Source organism: Rattus norvegicus, chromosome 14, assembly GCF_036323735.1.
Source record: "Rattus norvegicus strain BN/NHsdMcwi chromosome 14, GRCr8, whole genome shotgun sequence".
In the NCBI taxonomy this organism is placed as follows: domain Eukaryota; kingdom Metazoa; phylum Chordata; class Mammalia; order Rodentia; family Muridae; genus Rattus; species Rattus norvegicus.
This window is the reverse complement of record NC_086032.1, coordinates 3,543,441-3,567,768: the sequence shown is the minus strand read 5'-3', so window position 1 is coordinate 3,567,768 and position 24,328 is coordinate 3,543,441. Positions and strand designations below refer to the sequence as shown.

The window sequence follows — 24,328 nt, the reverse complement described above, 5'->3', positions numbered from 1 at the left end:
TAATTAATTAATGTTTCCTGAATGCCTTGAGGTTTTCAGATGAAAAGTGCAAGGTGGAACTGTAGAGTCTTATTAAATTTCCATTATTTTCCTGGAAATGGAAGCCGCTTGCGTAGTCTGGGTCCCTAGCAGACAGGACCCTCCTAGTCCCCCATGCCTTGTTCAGGGTCTTAGATCATGGTTCAATTTTACTCCACCCATCGCTTCAACCCACCGTCTGAGAAGAGGAGACAGATCACTCAAAATGTCACACAGGGGTTATGTGTCAAGACCACATTCTTCTCCTCCAACCTGTAATATTTGCATACGACAAAGAAATATGCAAATGGCGACACGGATGATAGGCTGCGGTCCGCACAAACCTACGTTCAGCATATATGTAGTAAGAAGTACATGCACACGAGCACACGGCTTCTGTTTTCTGAACATAGCCGGTGACCGTTGAAATCTCAACCGTCTCCCACAGGTGTGTGATTTAACACTCTGACCCCAGCTTGTAGGGATGTTTCCATGGCTTGGAGGGGGCGGAGCCTGTCTCTGGTCACATGCTGGTCACACGCTGCTACCTCCCAGAATTCTGTCTCTTCTGCACGACAGGCGAAGACTGCTGAACATTTCAGTCAAAGTAAATCTTTCCTCCGTTGTTTCTGTCGGACATGTTTGGTCACAGCCATGGGAAAGTAACCAGGACATAGGTGTACATAGAATCCTTTTCCATGAACTTCCTCAGGCAAGCCATAGATAAACCTGTCTAGAGTAGACCTGGAATTAGCTTTTGGTTTAAGGGAATATTATATTTTGTTTTGTTTCTTGTCCACCTTTTTATGGCAATTTTTTATTATTTTTTAAGATATAAGGAAATAAAATTCTTATGAGCAAGTGCTATTGACACACTTCAAAGAAAAATCCAAAAACCCAAATGGGGAAGATCATAAATGTATATCCAACATCCCCAGAAGACAGTGAAATTCAGATTAAAGTAACATTGAAACTTCACCCAGCCTATGAGCCACACCTCATTCTGGGTGTTGCAAGAGTTTGAAGCCAAGAGCAAATTTATAAACCCCATAAACCATCAGTGTGCAGTCACATGACAAGCCGTGCAACAAGCTAGAACACATCATGTGACCACCTATGATCTATAAACCCATTCCTGAGATTTTCTCAGGGCATGTGGTGTTTTCCTGTGACTCTGTGATTGAACCTCAGGACTTAGCCTGCAAGGCCAGCACTTGGCCACTGAGCCACGAGTCCTCACATTACATCTTATTGGTAGATGAGCTCACTGAGTTGCCCAGGCTGGCCTTGATTCTGCAGCATTTATAGACCTTGGATATACGATCCTCCAGCCTGTCTCCAGAGCTGCCCTATGCCTACAGCATACATGGCTATAAATTCCATTTCATAATAAAGAAGCATTTGTATGTAGGAGAGGCTTAAAATATTTATAGCTGTCATTTTAAATAAATTTTTGAGGTTTTATTTAGACTGGGTCTCATGTATGGTAACCCCAAACTAACTATATAGCCAAAGTTAGCCTTGAACTATCTTCCTGCTACCACCTCCCAAGTGCTGAGGTCTTGGGCATGGGCCACACCCTGAGAAGCCTCGCTTTCAACTGCCAAAATAGTCTACACATTGGTGAATAGTAAACTCAAATAAAAGGTATGGATGTTATTGAACAAGGATTGTGTAGCATAGGAAATAAGCTGGAGCTACTGGGCCAGCACAGAGTATTGTATAGTGTGGTCTAGTGCAGTGCTGACTGGGACGCTTTACTGTGGAGTGAGTGCATACAGTGTCATTCCTGTGGAGACAAAATGAGATGAAACGTCATATTCTGATGTGCAAAGACTTGGAGCAAAATTTATGCAAATGAGTAAACTTCAAATTCAGGTAGGGGCCCTGGGGAAGAGAACATTGAAGGCTGTCTGTGAGTGACTATATGTATATTCTACTGCTCTGAAGTGGTTTAGTTATAAAGTCTATTCACCGGGTATTATGGTTCCCTAAGTACCGGTGCTTGCAATACAAGTATAGTGACCTGACCTTGTTAGCTTTAATTCTTACCTTGAAACAGCCTAGACTCATCTGAGAGCTGAGTCTCAACCAAGGAATCGCTCAGATTAGACTGACCGGTGCGCATGTCTGGGAGAGAGCGCCTGAATGGCTAATTCATGTAAGAGGCCCTGCCCACTATGGGAGGAACCACTCTCTGCTTAGGCAATCTCAGACTCTGTGGAAAAGCTAGCTAAACATGAGTCTGAGCAAGCCTACAGCACATCCATCACGGTTTCTGCTCAAGTTCCTGCCCTGAATTCCCTCAACAATGATCTGTGACCTGTGAACTGAGATAAACCCTCTCTTCCCTAAGCTGCTGATGGTCAGAGAATCACAGAAACAAGAAGGAAACTGGAGCACGTCAGCGCCCACATAAAGGTGGGAGAAGTGAGTTTCGGATTTTCCACTAAGCCCCATGTGTGTGGCATGTGCACAACACCCCAGTAACGTTTACAACTGAACATGTAAAAGGAACTACTCACACCAACTGTAAGTGCGCCACTCCGGTGAGTGTCAGCCGTAGGGAGACCGGATGCCTGGAGCCGGGAAACATGTAGAAGTCTTATGTGGTTTGCACTCGGTTTTGCTGTGACCATAAAACTACCTTAAGAATAACATTGATTAAAAAATTTTTAAATACTGTTAGCGATCCTATGTTTTGTACATCTGGCATATTTCTTAATATTGAATATTTAGGAAATGACACTTGGTATCTCGACTTGCTTTCCTCTCCGAGGCTCATTTCCTGTGCCTGCATTCCCACCGTTCTGGTGTTTGTCAACCTAACCTTTGAAAGAAGCTGGTGAAACCCTGGGAAAGCTGAAGGTTTGGCTGTTGCCAGCGCCACGGTTCCTCGAAGGGAATTTGATCTCTTCCAGGTCAGTCAGACTGGAAAGCTGGGTAGAACTGACCCTTGCAGTCACCAAAGATGGCCAGACTTTGACTGCATTTGAAGGAGTTATCTGTACAGCAGACGACTGCTTGAATCTAAGAACAATCTAACTTTGAGAATTTAAACATCTAAGCTTTAGATAAATCCAGAGACAACTGTGGGAGGACTCTGTGTTCCAAATAGGATCTAGAAATGACATCTTAAGTCTTCGTGAGCCTGGTTTTCTGGCGTAAATCTGAGTAAAGAGTTCTGTGATGTTCTTAGGTCAAATGAGGACAGCAAACTATAGGTTAAAAAAATTTTTTTTAACACATTATTTGGCATTAAACACAACTTGAGGCAGAGGAAAGCCCTTTGAGAAAGATAAGGCAATGCAGCTGACAATTAGCCCATGTATGTTCGCTTCTGTAATTAATGGTATAGTTGGGGTGATTGGGTTAAAAAAAGGGTTAGACAGTCAAATAATGACCACCGTGTTGGAAGAGCTGGGAGGATGCCTCTGACCAGTTGTTGATACTCATGTGACCCAGAACCTGGCATATAGTCCCTGGTGTCTCCTTGTTGAAAGGGGAACAAGCCTTTCCATACAAATCCAGTTATAACTGGACACAAATAATAGATGGACCTAAGTGTGATGGTAATATGCTTATAATCCCAGTACTTGGACGTATGACTCAGAAACAGCAGAAGTTTGAGGCCAGCCTACAGTGAGTTCAAGGCCAGCTGACTAGGCTACGTGACAATTCCCTTTCTCAACAGTAACAACAGCATCTGGGAGACTATGTGAAGAGTCAGCCATTGATTGCTTTTTCATAGTCAAACCACATTTTAGTAAAGTAAAACCTTGTCAGTTTTGCCATGACAGGGTAGTTTGTCCTTTTATCATATGACTCTGACCCCTTCCTTCTCTTCCTGCCCTTCAGGAGCAACCCCAAGGAGGTAGAGACAGTCACCATGTTCCCATCGGTTCGCTGGCCCCGCCTTGACAAGTTTCTTGGGCGTTCTTCTTCTGGGACTCACAAGGCTGAGTCTAAATCCCAGCAGCGGTGGTGAACTGCTCCAGGCTCTCCCCTATCCTCTAAACCAGCTTTGTTTGGTTTTTTAGCTCCACTGGAATTCAGTGAGAGAAGGCCTCATTGGGTCAGCTTTGGCGTGTAACAGAAATGAGGTAACAATCAAAAGGTTGTCTTTCTGAGCTGTAATTCGGTGTCTGGCAGGAGTAATTTGAGAAGATTGTGTCCACTTCCAGATGCAAAACCAAACAAACAAGGGGGGAGGGAGCCCTGCTGAGAGACATTTTCACATTAAAAGGTGCTAAAAATGGGCTAGATCTCCTCGCAGCCCTGTTGGAAGTCTCCATTCAATTTTTAGTCATTTCCTCTCTGTCTGCTGACTGGTAGCTGACTGCCCAGGCAGAGGAGGAGGCTAGGCTGGGAGCTGCACCTCCATGATGACCTGTAACTCACGGAAGGGCAAAAATGAAAAAATAAACAATGTTTGTCCTGGGCGGTTCCAGGTGAGAGCAGATGGGGGCCGGAAGATGGGGGGGGAGGGGGGAGAGAGAGAGAGAGAGAGAGAGAGAGAGAGAGAGAGAGAGAGAGAGGAGAGGAGAGGAGAGAGAATACACCCCTAGTCATGTCCTCTTCTACACAGCTATTGGGGTGACTTTTTGAGGCTCATTAATGAACATGGACATTCTGTGTATATCATTAAAATCCTCTGTAAGTAAAATATAGATGTTATCATGTGATTCCTGTCTGAGATGGCAATTCTGTCTCCAAAAAAAAAATCTTTAAGCCAATAGAGAGTTTCATATTTAAATAAAAAGAGAGTCACCAGGGAGCACAGTGCATCAGACACAGAAGGGGCTGTGATGGATCCCAACTCCAGATGGGGGCAGCAGTAAGCAAGGCACTGGTCTCTGGGAAGGGGACATAGATGCTCCTCATGGAGCAGGTATTGGGAGCAGCCATGGATGCTCTGTGTGTGCCCAGCTCTAAGGGTGGGGTCAGGACAAACACTGTGGACATGGGTAAGACCCCAAAGACCTCCCATGCCCATTACCAGGAACACACAGAGAGACGGGGGCTGCATTTTTAGTCCCATGGGAATTTGGATGCCATCAGCTTTTGCAAAGTTATTTGATGAGGATGAAAAGTTATTTGATGAGGATGCAGACCCAAGCCTCCAGCTCTTCCTCTAGAGGAGGAAGGCCACACAGTTCCATGGTTACCTGTCCACCAGGCTTTTTAGTTCCCTCCCTTGCCATGCTAAGTGGGAGTTCTTCAAAAGTGGAAATCGGACCACATCTCCCTGTGAATCTCAGACACCAAGCAGTGTCAATTACACAGGATGTGTACAGCAAACACCTGTTAAATAAAAACAAACAAAATCGTGTGCGGTGTTTGTGTAAATATCTAAGGGTCTGCCTCTAGACATGATTCATGTTTACAAAGAGTAGTCTTCGTGTTTTCATCCCCAGTGTCTTTGTATATATGAATGCTTGGAAGGATGGATACATGGGTGGATGGACCAACTGGTTAATTGATCAATGGACTGATGGGCAGATGGACGAGAACTTAGGATTGGAGATTTCACACAAACACCCACACACACATACACACACACATACCCATACACACTCACATGTCCCCACACACATACACATACTCATTCATACATTCACACACACTCACACATATACAACACTCACACACATACACAATCATGTGCTCACACACACATACACTCATATACACACTCACATGTCCCCACACACATACACATACTCATTCATACATTCACACACACTCACACATATACAACACTCACACACATACACAATCACGTGCTCACACACACATACACTCATATACACACTCACATGCTCACACACACATACATATACACACACGCATACTCACACATATACAACACTCATACACACACATACACACACTCATACACACACACATACTCCGTCACATATATTTACACACACACATACACACACATATACATACACATACACACATACACATACTCATTCACACACTCAAATATACAACACTCACACACATACACATTCACATGCTCACACACACATACACTGATACACACACCCACATGCTCACATCCACATATATACACGCTCACATACACTCACATATACTCTCTCTCTCACACACACACACACACACATACACACACAATTATTCTCCTTCACAATTTACAGCACATTGAAAATATCTAGCAGCAGTAGCAGATCTTGACTTCTAAGACCACAATATAAGAGATTCCTAGAGAAATGATTCTAGGATGATTCTGGATCTGGAATAATCTAGAATATTGAGTGATTACAGAGCGTGAAATAATAACGACCTACAGGGGGGTTGTCCAAAGAACTCTGTTCCTATAACCACCTGAGCAGCTCCAAATGTCAGAGTCTGGAACAATTTCAGCTACGCCATAAAGCACTGTTGGATTACAGCCCAGAGTGATGGGAGAATTGTAAGTCTGATGCTACACAAAGACCTAACAGATAAGTTGAACAAGTCTCCATGTAAAATTCTAAATAATTTATATAGATGTATAGGTGTGCAGTGTACTGTACAGGAAAGTGGCACACTATTTCACTGACTTACGAAACCAACACCAGGAGACCAGGAGCGATGAGTTCTGTTGACATCAAGTACCCTGGATGCTATCAGATACCAGTAGCGGATGGATGGCAGTTTTGTCTGCTTCAAATACATAATACCTAAGTCTGCTTGGGAGAAAGACATGAGGAAAATTGAAGGTCACTCTGAAAAACATAGAGTCCCTCCAGAACATCGAAATCATCCAACAGAAGGAGCTCGTCACAACCCCAAGCACAAGCAGGGTGTGAATTAGACCATGAGACAAAAAAAAAAAAAAAAAAAAAAAAGGGAATTAGCGGAAGAGCACAAAGAGCTAAAAAGGTCTCAGACCTGAGTCAGGATCCGGTGGTAACATTACTTTAACTGTGAGGCATGCCTTCTGACCATCTAAGACGTTAGTGACAGGGAACTTTGGGTAGAGAGGACCTGGGAATGGTCCATACCATGTTTGCAACTAGAAGATGTGCCCCACCACACCAGGCTAAGGAAGACAGGCATGGCGGGAAGAGACAGCACAGTTGCCTTGACATCTTACTTCAGTGCTTCTTCCTAAGGAGCCTTTGGTGAATTTCAAAGGCGGATCCTAAGGATTTTGTTTCTCCCGTGAAGGCTCTAAAGTAGAAAAAAAAAATCTACCTCTCAGCACAAGTAGACAATGGTGCCGCTTTCTTTGTTAATCATTTCTAAGCCTTTGAGTCATTTGTTCCCCACCTCCCCACCCCCGCCCCCATCAGACATCTTACTCTAGCACAGAGTGTGAATGTCCGGCCCTGTGACCGATGTGATTATTGAAACTCTTCCTGCTTTGGACTTTTCCTTTCCACAGCCAAGAACAACCTCAGATAACAACACTGACCCCCTCCTTCCCTGGCAGGGACACCCCCTTCTCCTCCTCCAGGCTGCAGCATTACTAGTCCTCTCTGAACTCACCGTGAGTATTGAGTACAATAGCTGAGGCTGGGGGATGGCCAGTCTTGGGAAAGACGGTGACCAGGTGCAGCAGCCCAGCTGCTAGGCCTACCTCAGACTGGGCCCTTTCTTTCAAAGATCTGAGTCATTTCCTCCGACCCCTTTATGTCCAATTGAGATGAAAATCGGCCTTTCTGTTTGTGTCTCCATGCTCCTTTGGAGTCTAATGTCTACCTTATCCTTCTGAACTCTGATCCTGAAGGGAAATATAAAGTTAAGGTCAGGAGCCTGCCTGAGACCTCAGAGCCCTCGGCATGGCAGGAGGCCACAGAGAAATCCTTGGCTCTTCCCAAGGAAAGCCTGGGCATGAGCAATGACTGGCAGGCCATTTGTAGAGCTGTCTGAACACCTTGCAAAACACAGTCCTTTAAAGCATCCCCCTCGGTAGCTAGCACCCTACACACACCATCCAGAGAAGAGACGAGTGACTCAGGCAGCTAAGTGTCTGACCGCATCCCTCAGGGTCCGTTCATTTGCAGAAGGCCATTGCTTCCTGACCAGCCACGGAGCTGACTGGGAAACCCTTGGTTTATTTCCCTGCACACACAACTCTAAATTAGATTGTAAACAAGGGTCTGTGAGGGAACAAGCAGACGCAACTTTCATAATTATCAGAAGCGTTCGTTCTCATTAACAAGGGGTAATTGTTTCTGTTTTGTAAATTGATCTGGGATGAAAGAGGTTAGTTAATAATTTATACTGTACCAAGGAAAGGGGGCTGTGAAAAGACTCTACGGAAGGATTTGAATTAAACAGTCTCTCGCCCTTTTAATATCTCACAAGAGATCTTCTGCGCTGGTTCATTTAATTTAGTGGACACCGCAGTGTGGCCCATTGATTGCAGACAAAACTTCTGAGGGCCTGGTGCGCACCCTGTTAAAACGTGGGAAGAGAGTAAAGTTGGATGTGAATTAATTTGATTCTGTACATAATTCTTTTTCAATGGGATTCTGTGTCCCATTGCAGAGGCATGAAAAAAGGAGACACTGAATTTGATCGCTCAATATTCATCTACACTTTCCTCTCTATGGGCCCAATATGCTTGGCTTAATTAACTTTGCTCAAAGGTGAAACAGTGCGCACCATCTGCTGTGAGACAATCACATTTGTATGCCTCTCAGAATAATCCCTTTACCACTGGAAACAGCTATCATCGAGTAGCCAAAACACAAACTTTCAAACTTTTCCCCCCTTCGCAGAAAAAATACCACATCCACTCTGGTCCAGAGCTGGAAAACCCGCACGCAGCAGAGAGAGAGGCTGTTGGTTTGCTGTTGTTGCTGCTGTTGTTGTTGTTGTAGCCCAACTCCTTGCTCGCAAACGATTTTGCGTTCGCCTTGTCTTCCCTCCTCCACCAAATTAAAAATTCTGCATGCTTCATTTAAAACCCAGCTCAAGAATGATCGCACAGCGGGGCACCCTCCTTTGCTCCTACCTCTTAATTTCAAACCAGTAGAAGGGTAGGAAAGTGGTGCCTTGAAAAGACCCATCAAGTCACCCAAAATCCTAATGCAAAATATTGAGGCAAAGTTTAGCCATTTAATTTTTTTTAATCAAGCCTCAAGGACCACACAGTGTTATCAAGCGCCTGCTGAACTTGCTCGAAAGCTGGGTCATTATTTGATCTTTGTGGCTGGTAATCTGATTATCTCATTGTGGGGGTAAACTTCAGACCCAATCTTGTTAGCAGCTGGCGAAGCTGGATTAGGACAGCTACTGAGCTGGAAAGTGAACTGAGCAGTCCAGCTTTGGCCTTGCTCCCTTTGAGCCCACAGTTGGCTACTTCGGGACGTGTATATACTTTTGTGTCTGAATCAACACTTTATTCTAGAATCTCGCACCACAGAGTAAACATGTTCCACGGTGCTACTACCAAGCCAGGCTTGGGTATGCGAACACGGTTTTCAAAGATTCGCACCTCCATCTAGACTCTCCCCGTAGCCTCCTTCCCAAGAATCTGACACAGGTAACACTGTGGTCAGAAAAGTCTCCAACCCAAGATATTTAACGAAGGAAATTAATGAACCGAATTCTTTGCTTTGAGATTCACACTCGACGGAGTTGCTAAAATATGCAAATTCTCACAAGAGTTGTGTGGTCCCCTGCTTAAGACACTCCGGAGTTTTGCTTGTGGTCTCACTGAGGCATTGACTGCCGGCGTTTACAGTGAATGCCTAGCCCCAGCAAAGCCCAGAAAGTCTTGAATCATAGCTTGAAAGGGTTCAAAGGATCGAAAAGACAAAAAGAGACTAAGCTGGGATTTTTATGTACACTGAAAAGAAGAATAAAATATAAGTTCCTGAATGCGGGCTGTTATGGCGATGCTGCCCCTATCAAAGCATTGTGGTGCTGCGGAAGAGGGTGGGACACTGTCTTGCACACCATATGCAAAAGAGAAATAGGAACAATTTAGGCCGTCGGTGATTTTTGTGACATGAAACACTGAATACTCTTTTCTGACGCACTCTTGAGTGAACAAGGAATTCAAAGAGTTTGAACTCCAACAAGTTTTCTGCCTCAATAAGCCATAATCACCCCCAAAGAACTGAGTACGTATCAGAGTGGTCTCTGCTCTCACGCCTGCCCAGGGTGGGTTTTGCTGGCTATTATGAGGAGCATCAAAGCAAGGGCTCTTATGCTGGCTCTCCTCTAACCAATTCCACTAGGATCTCAAGTCTTTGGTGTGATTTCTGAAACTCCCCCCACCCCCAAGCTGATGGACAGCGTTCCCAAATATCAACACCGTGCACAGTCATCAGGGAACCACAGCAGAGTACGGAGCAAGTTAGACAGCAAGGCGGCTTCCAGAGGCAGCATCTTTGCTCGGCCTATGATGCCACAGGGGTTGTTCAGCAGCTCAGACAATGGTCCTCGGTGTATTTTCAAAACCGGACGAACGAACGAGGCAGCCTGTGACTCAAGGGGAAAAAAGGGGAATTTACGAGAGGTCATTTGCCTAGAAAAGTGCTGGATTTTAAGACCACTCTTGTATTTAAATTTATCTCCGTCCCTTTCAGGAAGCTCCGTGCACTTCCATAAGCTTCCCGATATTTAAATTTTAATGTGCGGAATTTTCAGCTCACTCGTGTAGAAATTCTCAGTGTTAAATATTAAATAACAAAGACTAATTGCGTTTCGGCATCCGATGGCTAAAAATTCAGCTCTGTGGAAGCATGTTATTAATCATTAGCGCCCTTATTTTGTGTTTTAGGAAAAACAGGCACCTATGTGTTAATTTCGGATGGTTAAATGGTAATTGAGTTTATGAATGGTCGACCACTGTTATCACAGCACTGAGGAGTATGCTGATGCGACCACTGGCGAGCTAATAATCTGAACAGAGCTGCTATGGCCTTTCATGAAACTGGTTGTATCTACCCTTAAGAGCAATGGTGGCGTTTCTGAGATGCTAACATTGCATAGCCAGTCAGGACGACAGCGGTAACTTCTGCCTCTGTGACACAATCCAGCAAATTTTAAACCGAGAAGCAGAGGGGGAAAAAACCCTGTTCTCCTTATAATTAGAATTCAGCCAACCTATAAATGTCCAACTTAAACCTAGAGTCTCTCTGTAGCTAAGTCTTAGCATATGTTACCAGCGAAGTGTCACCCTCCTCGTTTTCAAATGGAAGAGAAAACGTGCCTCCGGGGGCTTAGGTTATCTAATAAAACCCCAAAGTACAACGTATAGTTTTTCAGGAGTAATGGGGAGAGGCACTGAATTCTTACATCTAATTTTAGATCTGAATTTGCAAGGAACACCTTTTAATTAAGCATGACATTTGACACACTCGGAGTTCGAAGTCACCTGCATAGCTTCACACCTGTGAAAATCGTAAGTTCTCAGTGCAGCTTAACACGGCGGGCCCCCAGCACAGCACGCCGGCTCTGACAGACGCTGCCCCGAGAGAATTGCTTTCCAAAGAATGTGGTTATGGGTTATTTTCCTAATTGTTGTTTTTGACCTAACCAAAAAGGGGTCTGAATTTTTCCTTATTAGCTTGTCAGAATATTAGAAGATTCCCCATATCGGTTTTTTTGTTTTGTTTTGGTTTTGGTTTTTGGTTTCTTTTTTGGCTATATCAACAGAGACTTTGCCAGTAAATGAGGGAAATGTATCCACCTATTATTAGAAGACACAAAACGAATGAAAATAAAGGTGAGAAAGTATATTTATGGCAAACATTAAAAGTCATTAAGATGTGATGTTCTACTCACAAAATCTGCTAAGTGTGTAATTAGATACTTTAGATTAGAAAAATAATAACGATCTATTTCTACTTGGCATCTCTTTCTTGGTGAGACGTATATTTAGAACAAATGATTATATGATGGAAACTAAGGCTGCAGTTTCTGCTTACCCAGCACTGGCCACAATAATTCAGGATCCCAAGGATAAGGTAAAAAAAAATGTCAATCAAAACTGTGTATTACAAACAGACGAGGTAAAGCAAATGAGGCTTCAGAGTATGAAGAGAATAAGGTTTGACAGCACAAGGAACTGTAGCTTCCCACTCAGAGCAGGAAAGAACAGCTTTTTTTTTTTTTTTAATTAACTTGAGCATTTCTTATATACATTTCAAGTGTTATTCCCTTTCCCGGTTTCCGGGCAAACATCCCCCTCCCCCCTCCCCTTCCTTATGGGTGTTCCCCTCCCAACCCTCCCCCCATTGCCGCCCTCCCCCCATAGTCTAGTTCACTGGGGGTTCAGGGAAAGAACAGCTTTTAAGATACGCCGGTGTCAACACCCACCGTAAAGGTCGCTCTCACCCCAGCAACGCCCTGACTGTTCTGAGTAGATTCTGAACTGAGATTTTGTGAAATGGTCTAGAGTGAGTTTACAAACAAGCGTCCCGCACAAATGAGCACCCTGCTACCACGGGGAGGCCAGTGTGGTGAAGGCTCGCCCTCTGTGTGGCGCTCTTGTGGGATGGTAGAAATCTTAAGGGGCGGAGTCTAACGCCCTTGCAGATAACGGTGACTCCCTGGTCCCTCTCCCTCGCCCATGTTCCTTCCAACCATATGTGATGCGCAGTTTTGACACAACCCAGAATTGTCCGGTGAACGACTCTTTGTAAAGGATTGTGTACATCTCGTTCACCCGTGGGTACGTCTCAATGGCCTAAAATGACGTGAGAAGACCTGCCATCAGCCCAGAGAAAGTACAACGGAGGGGGAGAAGTCTCTGGGTCTTCCCTCACTGGAGCTTCACTCTCGCTGGCAAGTTCACCGGCCTTGTGGCTGCCACTCCTGACCCTTCCCTGATCTTAAAACCAGCTTCCTCCGGCTTCTAATGTGGACTGAAGAACAATAGTTCTTCTCTGCCAAATTGGGACTGCTAAGGCGTCCAGTCCGGTGGACAGAGTGAGATCCAGATTCTCAGTCTCTGCAACATGACATAGACCCTGCTCCAGCCGTACCGTGTAAGCCAACACAAGAGTGTTCCCTTTAATATATATATATACATATATATATTATATATATATTATATATTATATATTATATGTATATATATATATTAATATTATATATATTAATATATATATATACATATATATATACATATATATTAAAGGGAACACTCTTGTGTTGTATGTATATGTATGTATATGTATGTATATGTATGTATATATATGCATTGCTGCTGCTATGTTCCTAGAGTGCAGCCTGGCTGATGCACCAGGGTAGTATGGCCTCCTACTCTCCTGCACTGCATCAGCACAGACCCAAAGGCCACGAGAGCCAACAGACTGGCCACAGGCCTCCGAAACAACAAGTCAAGGCTAACTGTCTTTCTTTCCAACTTGATAATCTCAAGCATTTTGTCATAGTAATGGAAACCCAGCATCCTAACTTCTTAATGTCAAAAGATTATATATATATATATAATATATTATATATTATTATATATTATATATTTATTATATATTATATATTATATATTATATATGTGTGTATGTGTGTATGGGGGGAGGGGGAGAGGGAGAGAGAGAGAGAGAGAGAGAGAGAGAGAGAGAGAGAGAGATCTATTTTATTTTAATGAGTTTGTATCATTTGCTTTAAATTCCTTCCTAAATTGCTTTCTAAATTGGGGCCCTCAAATGATCCGACTGACCACAAAAATAAAACTCCTTGCAAAGAGGAAGCGTACCCCTTGGACTAAGGATTTTGTGGTTATGAAACAGAGTGTCTGATAGCAATTCACAAACACAATGGAATTGTTTAAACAATGATGATTGAAATCATAAAACTGCACGTGTGTGTGTGTGTGTGTGTGTATGTGTGTGTGTGCGTGCGTGTAAATGGTCAGTGTGCTGGCTAAAAGGGATCTTTAAATGATGGAACAGAATCTAGAAGATTGACTCTATGAACATATACACACACATATACATATCTGTATGCACATGTAACAAGGAGGGTGACAGCTTTATGATGGTCAGCTGTCCTGGTCACTGACCCTTCTCTCTTGTTCAGAAATACTTAAGATGCCTCTGTGGTCTTTATGAGGCATTCACCACTACGCTCAACATAGGGCTAATGTTCCGCTAACATTAATAAAAGGTGGCATGGCGGTTCGAAAGAGAATGGCTCCAATGGGCTCACGTATTTGGATACTTGGTTCTTAGTTGGTGGAACTGTTCGGGAAGGATTAGGAGGCGTGGCCTGCTTGAAGGAGGTGTGTCCCTGGAGATGACAAGCTTTGAGACTCATTCCCAGAGTCTCTATGCCTCCTATTCATGGTTTGCGATGTGAGCTCTCAGCTGTTCCCATCACCCCTTGACCTGTGGACTTGAACCCTCTGAAACCATAAGCCCAATTAAGCACTTTCTTGTATAAGTTGCCTTCTTCCTGGTGTTTTAGCACAACAATAGAAAAGCAACTGATACAGATGCTTTCAGGGATGGTAATTGTAATGTCCCCATTGAATTAAAAAAAAAAAAAGGTCAAGTAACAGTAAAGGACAGCTCTCTGTGTGATTATAGGAAGACAAGTCCTGGATTTTTAAGGCAGTTATTTAAATGAGGGGCCTAAGTCTTCTCTGATGGGAGCCACAACCCCTACTTGTTTGGTTCCTTTGTTCATAACACTGCTACCCTAGTTTATCGCCTTCAAGTTCTGTGCACTATGTTGTTGGAAGGAAATGATGCCATTAGATTAAATTTAATTAGTTTTCACAAAAGCTATTACATAGCAAATACAAGAGATGGCGGTAGGCGTAATATCCTTACTACAAATAACATCCTTCAGCTTACCAGGGCCTTTAACACTACAGTAAGGACCCCAGTAAACAAAGGTAGCATGTTGGTCGAGGAAAATTAACAAGTACAGTTTTTAAAAGTATGAAAATTTTTTTGTCTGTTTTTTGTCTGTTTTGGTTTTAGTTTTTTGTGGTTTTTTAATTGCATTTTTTATTTACAATTTAAATGTTATCCCATTTCCCAGCTTCCCCTCCAGAAACATGCTATTCCACCCCCCTGCCTCTATGAGACTGCTCCCTCACTCACCCACTCCCTCCCACATCCTCACATCCCCTACACCGGAGCATCGGAGCATCGAGCCTTGACAGAACCAAGGGCCTCTCCCCCCATTGATGCCCAACAAGGCCATCCTCTGCTACATATGCAGATGGAGCCATAGGTCCATCTCTGTGTTCTCTTGGGATGGTAATTTAGTCCCCAAGAGCTCTGGTGGGTCTTGTTGGTTGATAGTGTGTTTTTCTTATGGGATTGCAAACCCCTTCAGCTCCTTCAATCCTTTCTCTAACTCCTCCATTGGGCACCCTGTTCTCAGTTCAATGGTTTGCTGGGAGCATCTGCCTCTGTATTTGTAAGGCTCTGACAGAGCCTCTCAGCAGACAGCTGTATCAGGGTCCAAATTTCTATATTCTTGTAAAAAGAAATTTAAATTGTCAGAGAAAATGGAGTGCTGACATGGATGTGCTACATAAAGTCTATAAGCCAACCATGCTCACAGAAGAACCAAGTGCTGGTTCATCTCCTCACTCACCTGTCAAGGTTGTTGACAGAGGCTGTGCTGAGAAGACCCAGCAGATCGACTCGGAGACTCAGCGGCGTGCCCTGTGCCAGAATACTCTTGGGCTATAAATGCTCACACAGCCTAAGTGATCACAACTCCGGGGATCAGTGGAGGAAGCCGAGGTTCCTGACTGACTCTCTAACCATTTCTTCAGGTAGTTATAAAGTATCTCTCCTTAATTGAAACAATGTTTCAAGGTCTTACAGAGACTTTTAATATCACAGTTTCAGCTTCAGTTCTGTTCTACCAAAAGGAAAGTTTGGGACAAGACCTTGAGGAAACTTACTCTGGAGAGGATTCCAAGGAAGAGAGAAACCAGGAGGGTGAGCCAAGATAGGGAGGGAAAATAAAATAAATGTGTTGCTAGGGGCTGCAGAAGCGACTCGTGGCTAAGAATGTGTACTGCTCTTTCAGAAGACCCAGGAGTTTAGTTTCCAGCTCCACATGGAGACTCACAACCATCTAAAACCCTAGTTCCGGGGAATCTGACCTCTGCAGGTTATCAGGTTATGCATGTTGTACACACACACACACACAAACACACACACACAAGCAAAATACTCATGCACATAAATATTATAATAATAAGATATTATAATAATAAGATACTTTAAAAGGCAGTTTATTTGCCCAGCTTCCCAATGGGAAGTGGGATCTGACTCTCCTCAGGACTCCTGAGGACCACGTTCATCCGAACAAATGACAGGAAGCTGGGCCAACGGCCACTGGGTCTCGTACCACACTGGCCAAGGGTTGACCTTGAGGTTATGACGCCCCGACATTTCGCAGCTATGCTTGCATGTAGATAGAGTCGTCATCCAAGAAAGCCCTGGGGACGAGAGCGCAGAGACACCTGCCGCCCAGCTTCAGAGCAAGGTGAGTGTGAACTTGTTCAGAACTGTCCACCGCAGCAGCCACTGTAAGCGGAAGCCGGCAATGAAACGTGACACTGGGCACCAGAGGCACTCACTGCTCACATCACCATGAGCAGATGCAGCCAAGTTACAGCCCAGGGAGCAAACAGGCTGCGGTCGCCAAGACCTAAAGACAACGCTAACAACTGCACGTTTAAAGCTGACAGCACTAACAACTGCACGTTTAAAGTGCATGGCATCTCATCACTGATCCAAATACTGAGAAACAGTTTGTATATCTTTCCTTCTCCAGCTCAAAGAGCCCAGTGGGCAGGATATTGACTTCTGTGTGTCTACAGCTCTTAACAGCTCTTAGACTCTATCCAGTGTGCCGAGGATTCTGATTCAAGATGGCTGACCGATGCCATGTTTCCCCATTCTTCCCTCAAGTCCAAAGATTGAGACATGAACAACAGACAGGAACCTTCTGATCACGTAAAGTAAATAAACTAATTAATGGGGGAAAAGAGGAACCCTTCCAATCAGCTACAGCACTGGATGCAGAGGTGGTTCCTGCCGACCAAAAGAAGGGACCTCTGGGAATCTAAAGGCAGTGAAGACAGTGGTGTCATCTCTGTCCCACTATTTGACTTGGCTTTTGCTGTCTTATGAGTCAAGGGCTGCACGCGGCCACCTTGCCACACTCCAAAAGCAGAGAAATGCCGTGTGAAGTCTCAAGCAGACAGAAGCCCCCAGCTTTAGCAACTGCAGTAATGAGCCCATCACTTCTCTCTTTGTGGTAGCTGTTGTTGACAGAACTCTAACAGACACGAAGAGTCTGCAACCCCTAAGACATGTATTTTCAGGTCCCGTAGACTCCCTTAGAGTGGAGTCTGTATGACTAAACACCTGACTCCTGCCAAATGTGGTAGCGAAGGCTGTGACCTGAATACAGAAAGATCACTGTAAGATACAAATTATTTTCTTCTTGCTCACACACGAAGCCACACTGACTGCTTACTAAGAGATGGTGTTGTGCTCTTCCGTTCTCTCTCTCTCTCTGTCTCTGTCTCTCTCTGTCTCTCTGTCTCTCTCTCTGTCTCTCTCTCTCTCTCTCTCTCTCTCTCTGTGATGTGTGCCTGTATGTATGTGGGTGCCTGTGCATGTATATGTATGTGCGTGTGCATGAGTGGGTATGTATGCATGTGTGTGTAATATGTATTTATGCATGTGTGTGCATTGTGTGTGAGTACATATGTGTGTATGTGCGTGTACATGTGAGTACCTGTGGGTGTGTCTGTATGTCTGTGTGTGTGTGTGTGTGTGCCTGTCTGTCTGCTGGTACACACATGTGCCCTCCTGGGCCTGTGGAGGCCAGAAGTCAATCTCAGACATCATTTCTGTGTTGTCCATGTAGTTTTTGAGACAGAATCTCCCACTGGCCTTAAACTAGACGAGTAAACTAGGCTGGGCAGTGAACTCCAGAGACCTTCCTGTGCCAGGCTCCCCAGCACCCGGATGACAAGCAAGCCACCAAGCTACTACATTCAGCTCTTTCTCATGGGGAATGGGACTGAAGTCACATCCTCATACTTGCAAAACAAGGACTTAACTGCTCGATCCATCTTCCAGGCCCCATCTTCCTGAGCCATCATCAACCCAGCCCATCCTCCCACATTATCAGTATGAGGAGGATGGGAGATCCGAGGTCTTACATGCACGCACAGCTGCAGTTTGACAGTGAATTGTAGAACACTCCCCATGATATCCTGTCTAGCTCAAGAAATAGACCTTGTAAAAATTAAAAGTACAGATGTCCAGAAGAAAACGAAGGTCTGGAGCAGCAGGCGGCCCCATTCGAGAGCAGCCCACACCTAAAAAAAAATCACCTGTGCTTCTTCCCCAGAAGAGAGCACATGAAGACATGAAAATGTCAGTTCCAACAGGAGAGATACACAGGTGAGAGCTCCTCAGAGTGGTGGAATATTTCATCTACCTTAAGGAGCCCAAGAAAAGAGAAATGACCTGTCCTCACCCTCGCCAGTGAGAACCAGACAAAAGAAGCAGCCTCCAAAGGCACAATCTAATCCTCAGAACCTGAGGACACATTCCGCACAAGGAAAGGGGGAGTTCGTAAAAGGCATTGCATGGATAATCTGGTCTTCAGCAGGAAAGGAAAGCAGGGAGCCAGCTAGTGTAGAGTAGAGAAGGAAGCAGGCACCCACAAAGCTATTTCTGACTCTGAACAGAAAGGAGGGTCGTGAGCCAAAGGCAGGGCAGAAACTCAAGGCAGCAACCTGCAGGAGCTGACACAGAGGTGTGGAGGGTTGCTGTCTACTGACTTGTCTCTCAGTTCATTATCAACTACCTTTCTTAGACCTCCCAGCATAACCTGCCATGGGGTGAGAATCCTAGTGAACTAGACCCTCCAGAGTACGGTCATTAATCAAAAGAAATGTCCCCACTGACTTACCTACAGGCTAATCTGATGGGGCACTTCTGCACCTCCTCAAGTGAGGTTCCCTCTTTCCAGATGACTCTAGTCTGTGTCAAGTTGATGAAAGAACAAACAGAAACAAAAACAAAAGAAAAAAACTGACCGGCACAGTTATATAGTTAAAACAGGATCTTCTCTGGTTCTAAATCCAAACCGTCTTTGACTTACCTGAGGACATTGAGAGAGACAGCCTGGTGTAATGGTACACACTTAAAAATTTTAGCACTTGGGGCTGGAGAGATGACTCAGTGGTTAAGAGCACTGACTGCTCTTCCAGAGGTCCTGAGTTCAAATCCCATCAACCACATGGTGGCTCACAACCATCTGTAATGAGATCCGATGCCCTCTTCTGGTGTGTCTGAACAGCTACAGTGTACTTATATGTAATAAATCAATCTTTAAAAAAAAAAATCTCAGCACTTGGCACTTGGGAGGGTAAATAAGAGATTTGATTGTGAGTTTGAGATTAGTTTGGGGTACACAGCCAGACCCCATCTTAAGAAAAGAAAAAATAGTCACATGTTTAAGTAAAGGTTGGAGAGAGAGAGTGGCTCACAGGTGAGGAGAAATGAGCACCCTTAACCCACCCGCACAGTGGCTCACAGCGGTCTGTAACTTCAGTCCTAAGGGATCCAAAAACTTCAGCTCCTCCAGACCTGGGAGCACTGCACACCTGCTGATACCCACATAGGCAGGTAAAACGCCCACATGAAATACACAAATAACTTTAAAAATTTAAAAATAAAAGTCTCAGTCTTACCTAGAGAGGAAACCAGGGGGAGGGGGTTGGAGGAAGAAGGAAATGGGGGGGGGGCAACAGAGAGGGGAAGCCCTCAAGGAGGCTTTAATACAGGAAATGGGAGAATGGTTAAATTAGCTCTGAACAGAAACTCTCTTTCATGAAAGGAAAATGGCAGGCAGCTATCCAATAATGAAAGACTTAAACATAACTGAGGGGAAAGTTAGGTGACAGAAACCATAGAACCACGAGTTACCACATCTTTTCAAAAACCGGTGAAATACATATAAAAGTCGATGGTACATCAAGACCTCAAAGAAATCTTCACATTTAAAATATAAGCACTAGAATTCTAACATAGCATCCAAAATTAGAAAGGGAAGGCTGGAAGCCCTGGGTCCTGCTAAGACTGAACCCCCAGTGAACTAGACTGTTGGGGGGAGGGCGGCAATGGGGGGAGGGTTGGGAGGGGAACACCCATAAGGAAGGGGAGGGGGGAGGGGGATGTTTGCCGGAAACCGGGAAAGGGAATAACACTCGAAATGTATATAAGAAATACTCAAGTTAATAAAAAAAAAAAAAGAAAGAAAGAAAGAAAGAAAGAAAGAAAGAAAGAAAGAAAGAAAGAAAGAAAGAAAGAAAGGGAAGGCTATTGTGGCTGGGGGTTGGGGGCGGTGCTAGCAGTGCAGGGGCAGGGCCATAGTGGGTGGGTGGGGGCAGTGCTCAGCAGTGTGGCACTTGCTTGACTGCGCAAAGACCTGGATTTGATCCTCAACAATTCAGGGAGAAAATTGAAAACAAGAAAAGATTCTCCTTGGTAATTTAAAAGAAAAACATCTCTGGAATACCAAATTCTAAATGAGTATGTAAAGTAAGATTGTAACTAAAGGGGGAAGGAAGGAATCCTAAGGAAACACCAAGAAACAGAACAGAAAGCAGAGGCAGTGGTCGTCCATGGAGAGCAGGTGCGGGTGGTCGTCCGTGGAGAGCTCGTGGTCGCCTGTGTTGAAATGAACTATACCCATGTTGCAAGCAAAGCGCTCAATGTCTTCTCGGAGCTCCACGACCCAAACATGGCTCCCAGGTCCATATAGAGAGGCTCTGTGACTCAATACAAAATTCCAGCTGAGCTAAACGATGTTTCTTACACTAACAACATAAAATGTAAAATGAAATCATGTAAAATGTAAGTACATAGAATTTAGACATAATAGGACAGAATGTGTTTTCTGACATGAAACCTAAGGCTACAATATAAGACTGGTGAATCTGTATAAATTAAAACGTATAACTTCTGAATGTGGAAATTTAAACAAAATTAATTTTTTAAAATTTAAATTTAATGAATTAATAAAATGAATTAAATAAAAATTAAAAATTAAAAAATTAAATTAAAACCAGAGTCTAAGAAACTTTATCAAGCAGAAACACAGTTAGTGTCTTCAATATTGTAAAAGTCCACAGGACTCAATACCAATAAACAAAAATAAGTTACCAGCAAAACATTTAGGGAGCATGCCAAATTAAAATGGCAATGATACCCTTTTGTGTCATGGTAAGAAATGACACTTATGTTGCTATCAGTACTGATAAACAAAAATAAGTTACCAGCAAAACATTTAGGGAGCATGTCAAATTAAAATGGCAGTGATACCCCTTTGTGTCATGTTAAGAAATGGCACTTATGTTGCTATCAGTACCTGAAAATTGTTATTGTACAAGTAAACTGAAAAGTATGAATGCAGTTTGTTTAATTTGGTTTCCCTTGCGGGAGGGGTGCAATGTATATCAGTGCACATGAGTAGTTATGCCCATGGAGACCAGATGAGGACAGCAACACCACTGGAGCTGGAGAAATAGGAGGCTGTGAGCCACTAATTTGGGTCTTCTGCAAGAACAGTACATGTTCGTAACCACTGAACCACCTCTCCACCCTCCAGCCCCTACATATTTTTTATACTTTTTTTTAGAATCTCATATATGTATACTATGTTAACTTCACTTGCACCCCACTTTACCTCCTCCAATTTTTTCTATGTCCCTCACTCCCTCAGAATTCATGGCCTCTTTTCTCTCTCTCTCTCTCTCTCTCTCTCTCTCTCTCTCTCTCTCTCTCTCTGAGTGTGTGTGTGTGTGTTTTCTGTATGCAGCCGAAACACAGTTTGCACAGTATGTGCACACACATATATGAATGCCTAAATTCAACTTGCAGAGTCTACTTAGTGTTTATATGGCTGGCCACTTGGCATCGGGTGACCTATCACCTGTCTCTGGAGAACGCTATCTCTTCCCCTCTAACCTACATTCACTCTTTTTTTTTTTTTTTTCCTGGAGCTGGGGACCGAACCCAGGGCCTTGCACTTGCTAGGCAAGCGCTCTACCACTGAGCTAAATCCCCAACCCTTACATTCACTCTTTCATGTAGGAGTGGAGCCTTGTAAGATTTCCCCCATCTGTCCTTGTACAGGTCTTGATTAGGCAACCACCTTGTGAGGAATTCAGAGATACAGTTCCATGTCTTTTAGAAGATACTACGTTGCAAGAAGCCTCCTGGTCCTGGGCTGTCAGTGCTTCCGCCTCCAGCACACTCCTGGGTGGAGATCCCTGAAGCTTCAGTGAATGGCTTGTGTGATACATGTATCAGGGGCGGCTGGGCCCCCTGCAGTCAGCTGATCTCTGCATTTTGAGCAGCTGTGACTTTCTGCAATGGTCTCTGCTTCTGGGTAGAGGGCTGAGAGCTGCCCTCAGACTTTTAAGTGCCAGGACTACATTCTAGGAAATTGTCACAGACAAGTAACTTAAAATGTGCAAAAGAGGGTTATGTAAGGATCTTCTCACAGGAATCTCAAGAGAGGATGGCAGTGGTCTCAGGGTACAGCAGCGATTCACTGAATGAGTTACAAAGGAATGATGAAGAAAACAGATTGCAATGTGGCTGTTGATAAAGAAACATCAAAACACATCAGCTTGTATGTAAACACAGGCTGGTAATGAGAACAAAAGACTAGGTAATGCTGGATTATCATTGAGTGTGTGCCTTGTTCCTTTCTTATGAATATGCCAGTCATCTAACACATGAAATGTCTCCATACGTATGGTAAGTGTATGAACTGTGAAGTACAATTATTTACTTATGTAATCACACTAAAAGTTAACTGTAAACACAAACTCCACAAATTAAACAATGAATTCTAATGTTAACGTATACAATAAACTTTTTATGTCATGCTAGTTAATAAAATACATAGAATATGGGGCTAGGGAGATAGCACAGTAGATAAAGATATTGCTATACTCAAGGGCCTGAGTTCAACCCACATTAAAAACAAAATAAGCCAGTGCACAATGTATAGAGGTACAAGCTTGTAATCTTAGTTAGGGAGATAGGTGGATCACTAGGGAACACTAAGGAGGCAGTCTTGGCTAGCTCCTAGTCAACAAGACACTCTGTCTGAAAATCAATAGTGGATGACACCTGAGGAGGATTGCTAATGGAGGCTGTCCTCTAGCTTCACACACATACAAATACATGCATGTGCTCCTGCATACATGAGTATTTTAGTAACTGTTCAAAAGAAAGCCTTTAGTTGGGGGCTAGTTTACAGTTTCAGAGACTTAGCCCATTATCATCAGAGCAGGGAGCATGGCAGTAGGCATGGTGCTAGAGAAGTAGCTAAGAGCTACATCCTGAACCACAAGGAGAATGAGATATGCTCAGCCTGGTGGGGCTTCTGAAACCTCAGAGCTAGCTCCCAATGGCTCCTTTCTTCCCACAAGGCCACACCTCCTAATCCTTCTCAAATAGTACCACTCTCTGATGACTAAGCATTCAAATATGTGAGCCTATGAGGGCCATTTCTATTTAAACTACCACGCATGATCATTCACATACATGCATAACACACACACACAACACACACACACACACAACACACACACACACATTGGATGGATAGATTATATATCATAGAGATGTTTGAGATACCTACAGAAATAATGGGAACATGGAATTTTTATAATAAAATTATCACTGATTTTATATTTCTTCTCTTTATGATTTCTACAATCATTAGCAATGAATACTTCATATTGGGAAAGAAAACAAACTTCCCACTCTGAAACCACAGCACTTTAAATTACGTTTTAGAAGAACATCTAGTTTATGAAAAAAAAAGTCATAGAACATCATATAATATTATAATATAAAACAAGGAGTTGTATACACTATAATACACAAAATTACCACATAAACATTCACAGGGGTTTGAAGACCACACAGTCATATTAATCTATAATTTGTTTTTATTCAGTGAGTAATAAAATTATTTTTATCTCCTTGCAATATTCTGTATTTTCCAGATATTCTACCAAAAAAAAAAGTATCTTTCTTCTGAAATCGGGAAAAAGCACAACAGGAAAGGGATAGAGAAGATGGTTTTGCTCTTAAAAACCAGGAAATAGATGGATGGACTGAAGGTCAGACCACAATCCTTAGCAGATCGTCTTACGCTGCAAAAATTCATTCTCATCTTAAACTCGTCTTTCCCTTGAGGACACATTTTCTGCAACTGTTCATGCTCTGCTCTGAACATTATTAAAATATTAATGTATTCTCCTCGTGTGGGTCTCTCACATTGC

The 24,328-nt window shown here is 43.6% G+C and overlaps 1 long non-coding RNA gene across 6 annotated transcripts; it reads left to right on the top strand.

Annotated features, from left to right (window-relative positions):
* The first annotated feature begins 480 nt into the window (after positions 1-480).
* On the top strand, positions 481-4,684 carry LOC102551594 (uncharacterized). 6 transcript variants are annotated; one of them, XR_005493105.2, is made up of 4 exons: positions 481-625; positions 2,375-2,448; positions 2,798-2,939; positions 3,877-4,684. It is a non-coding gene; the product is annotated as an uncharacterized LOC102551594 (long non-coding RNA). The 6 variants fall into 6 exon arrangements; XR_005493102.2 differs by having other exon boundaries at positions 2,375-2,567; XR_005493100.2 differs by having other exon boundaries at positions 483-2,567; positions 2,758-2,939.
* Positions 4,685-24,328: the final 19,644 nt, after the last annotated feature.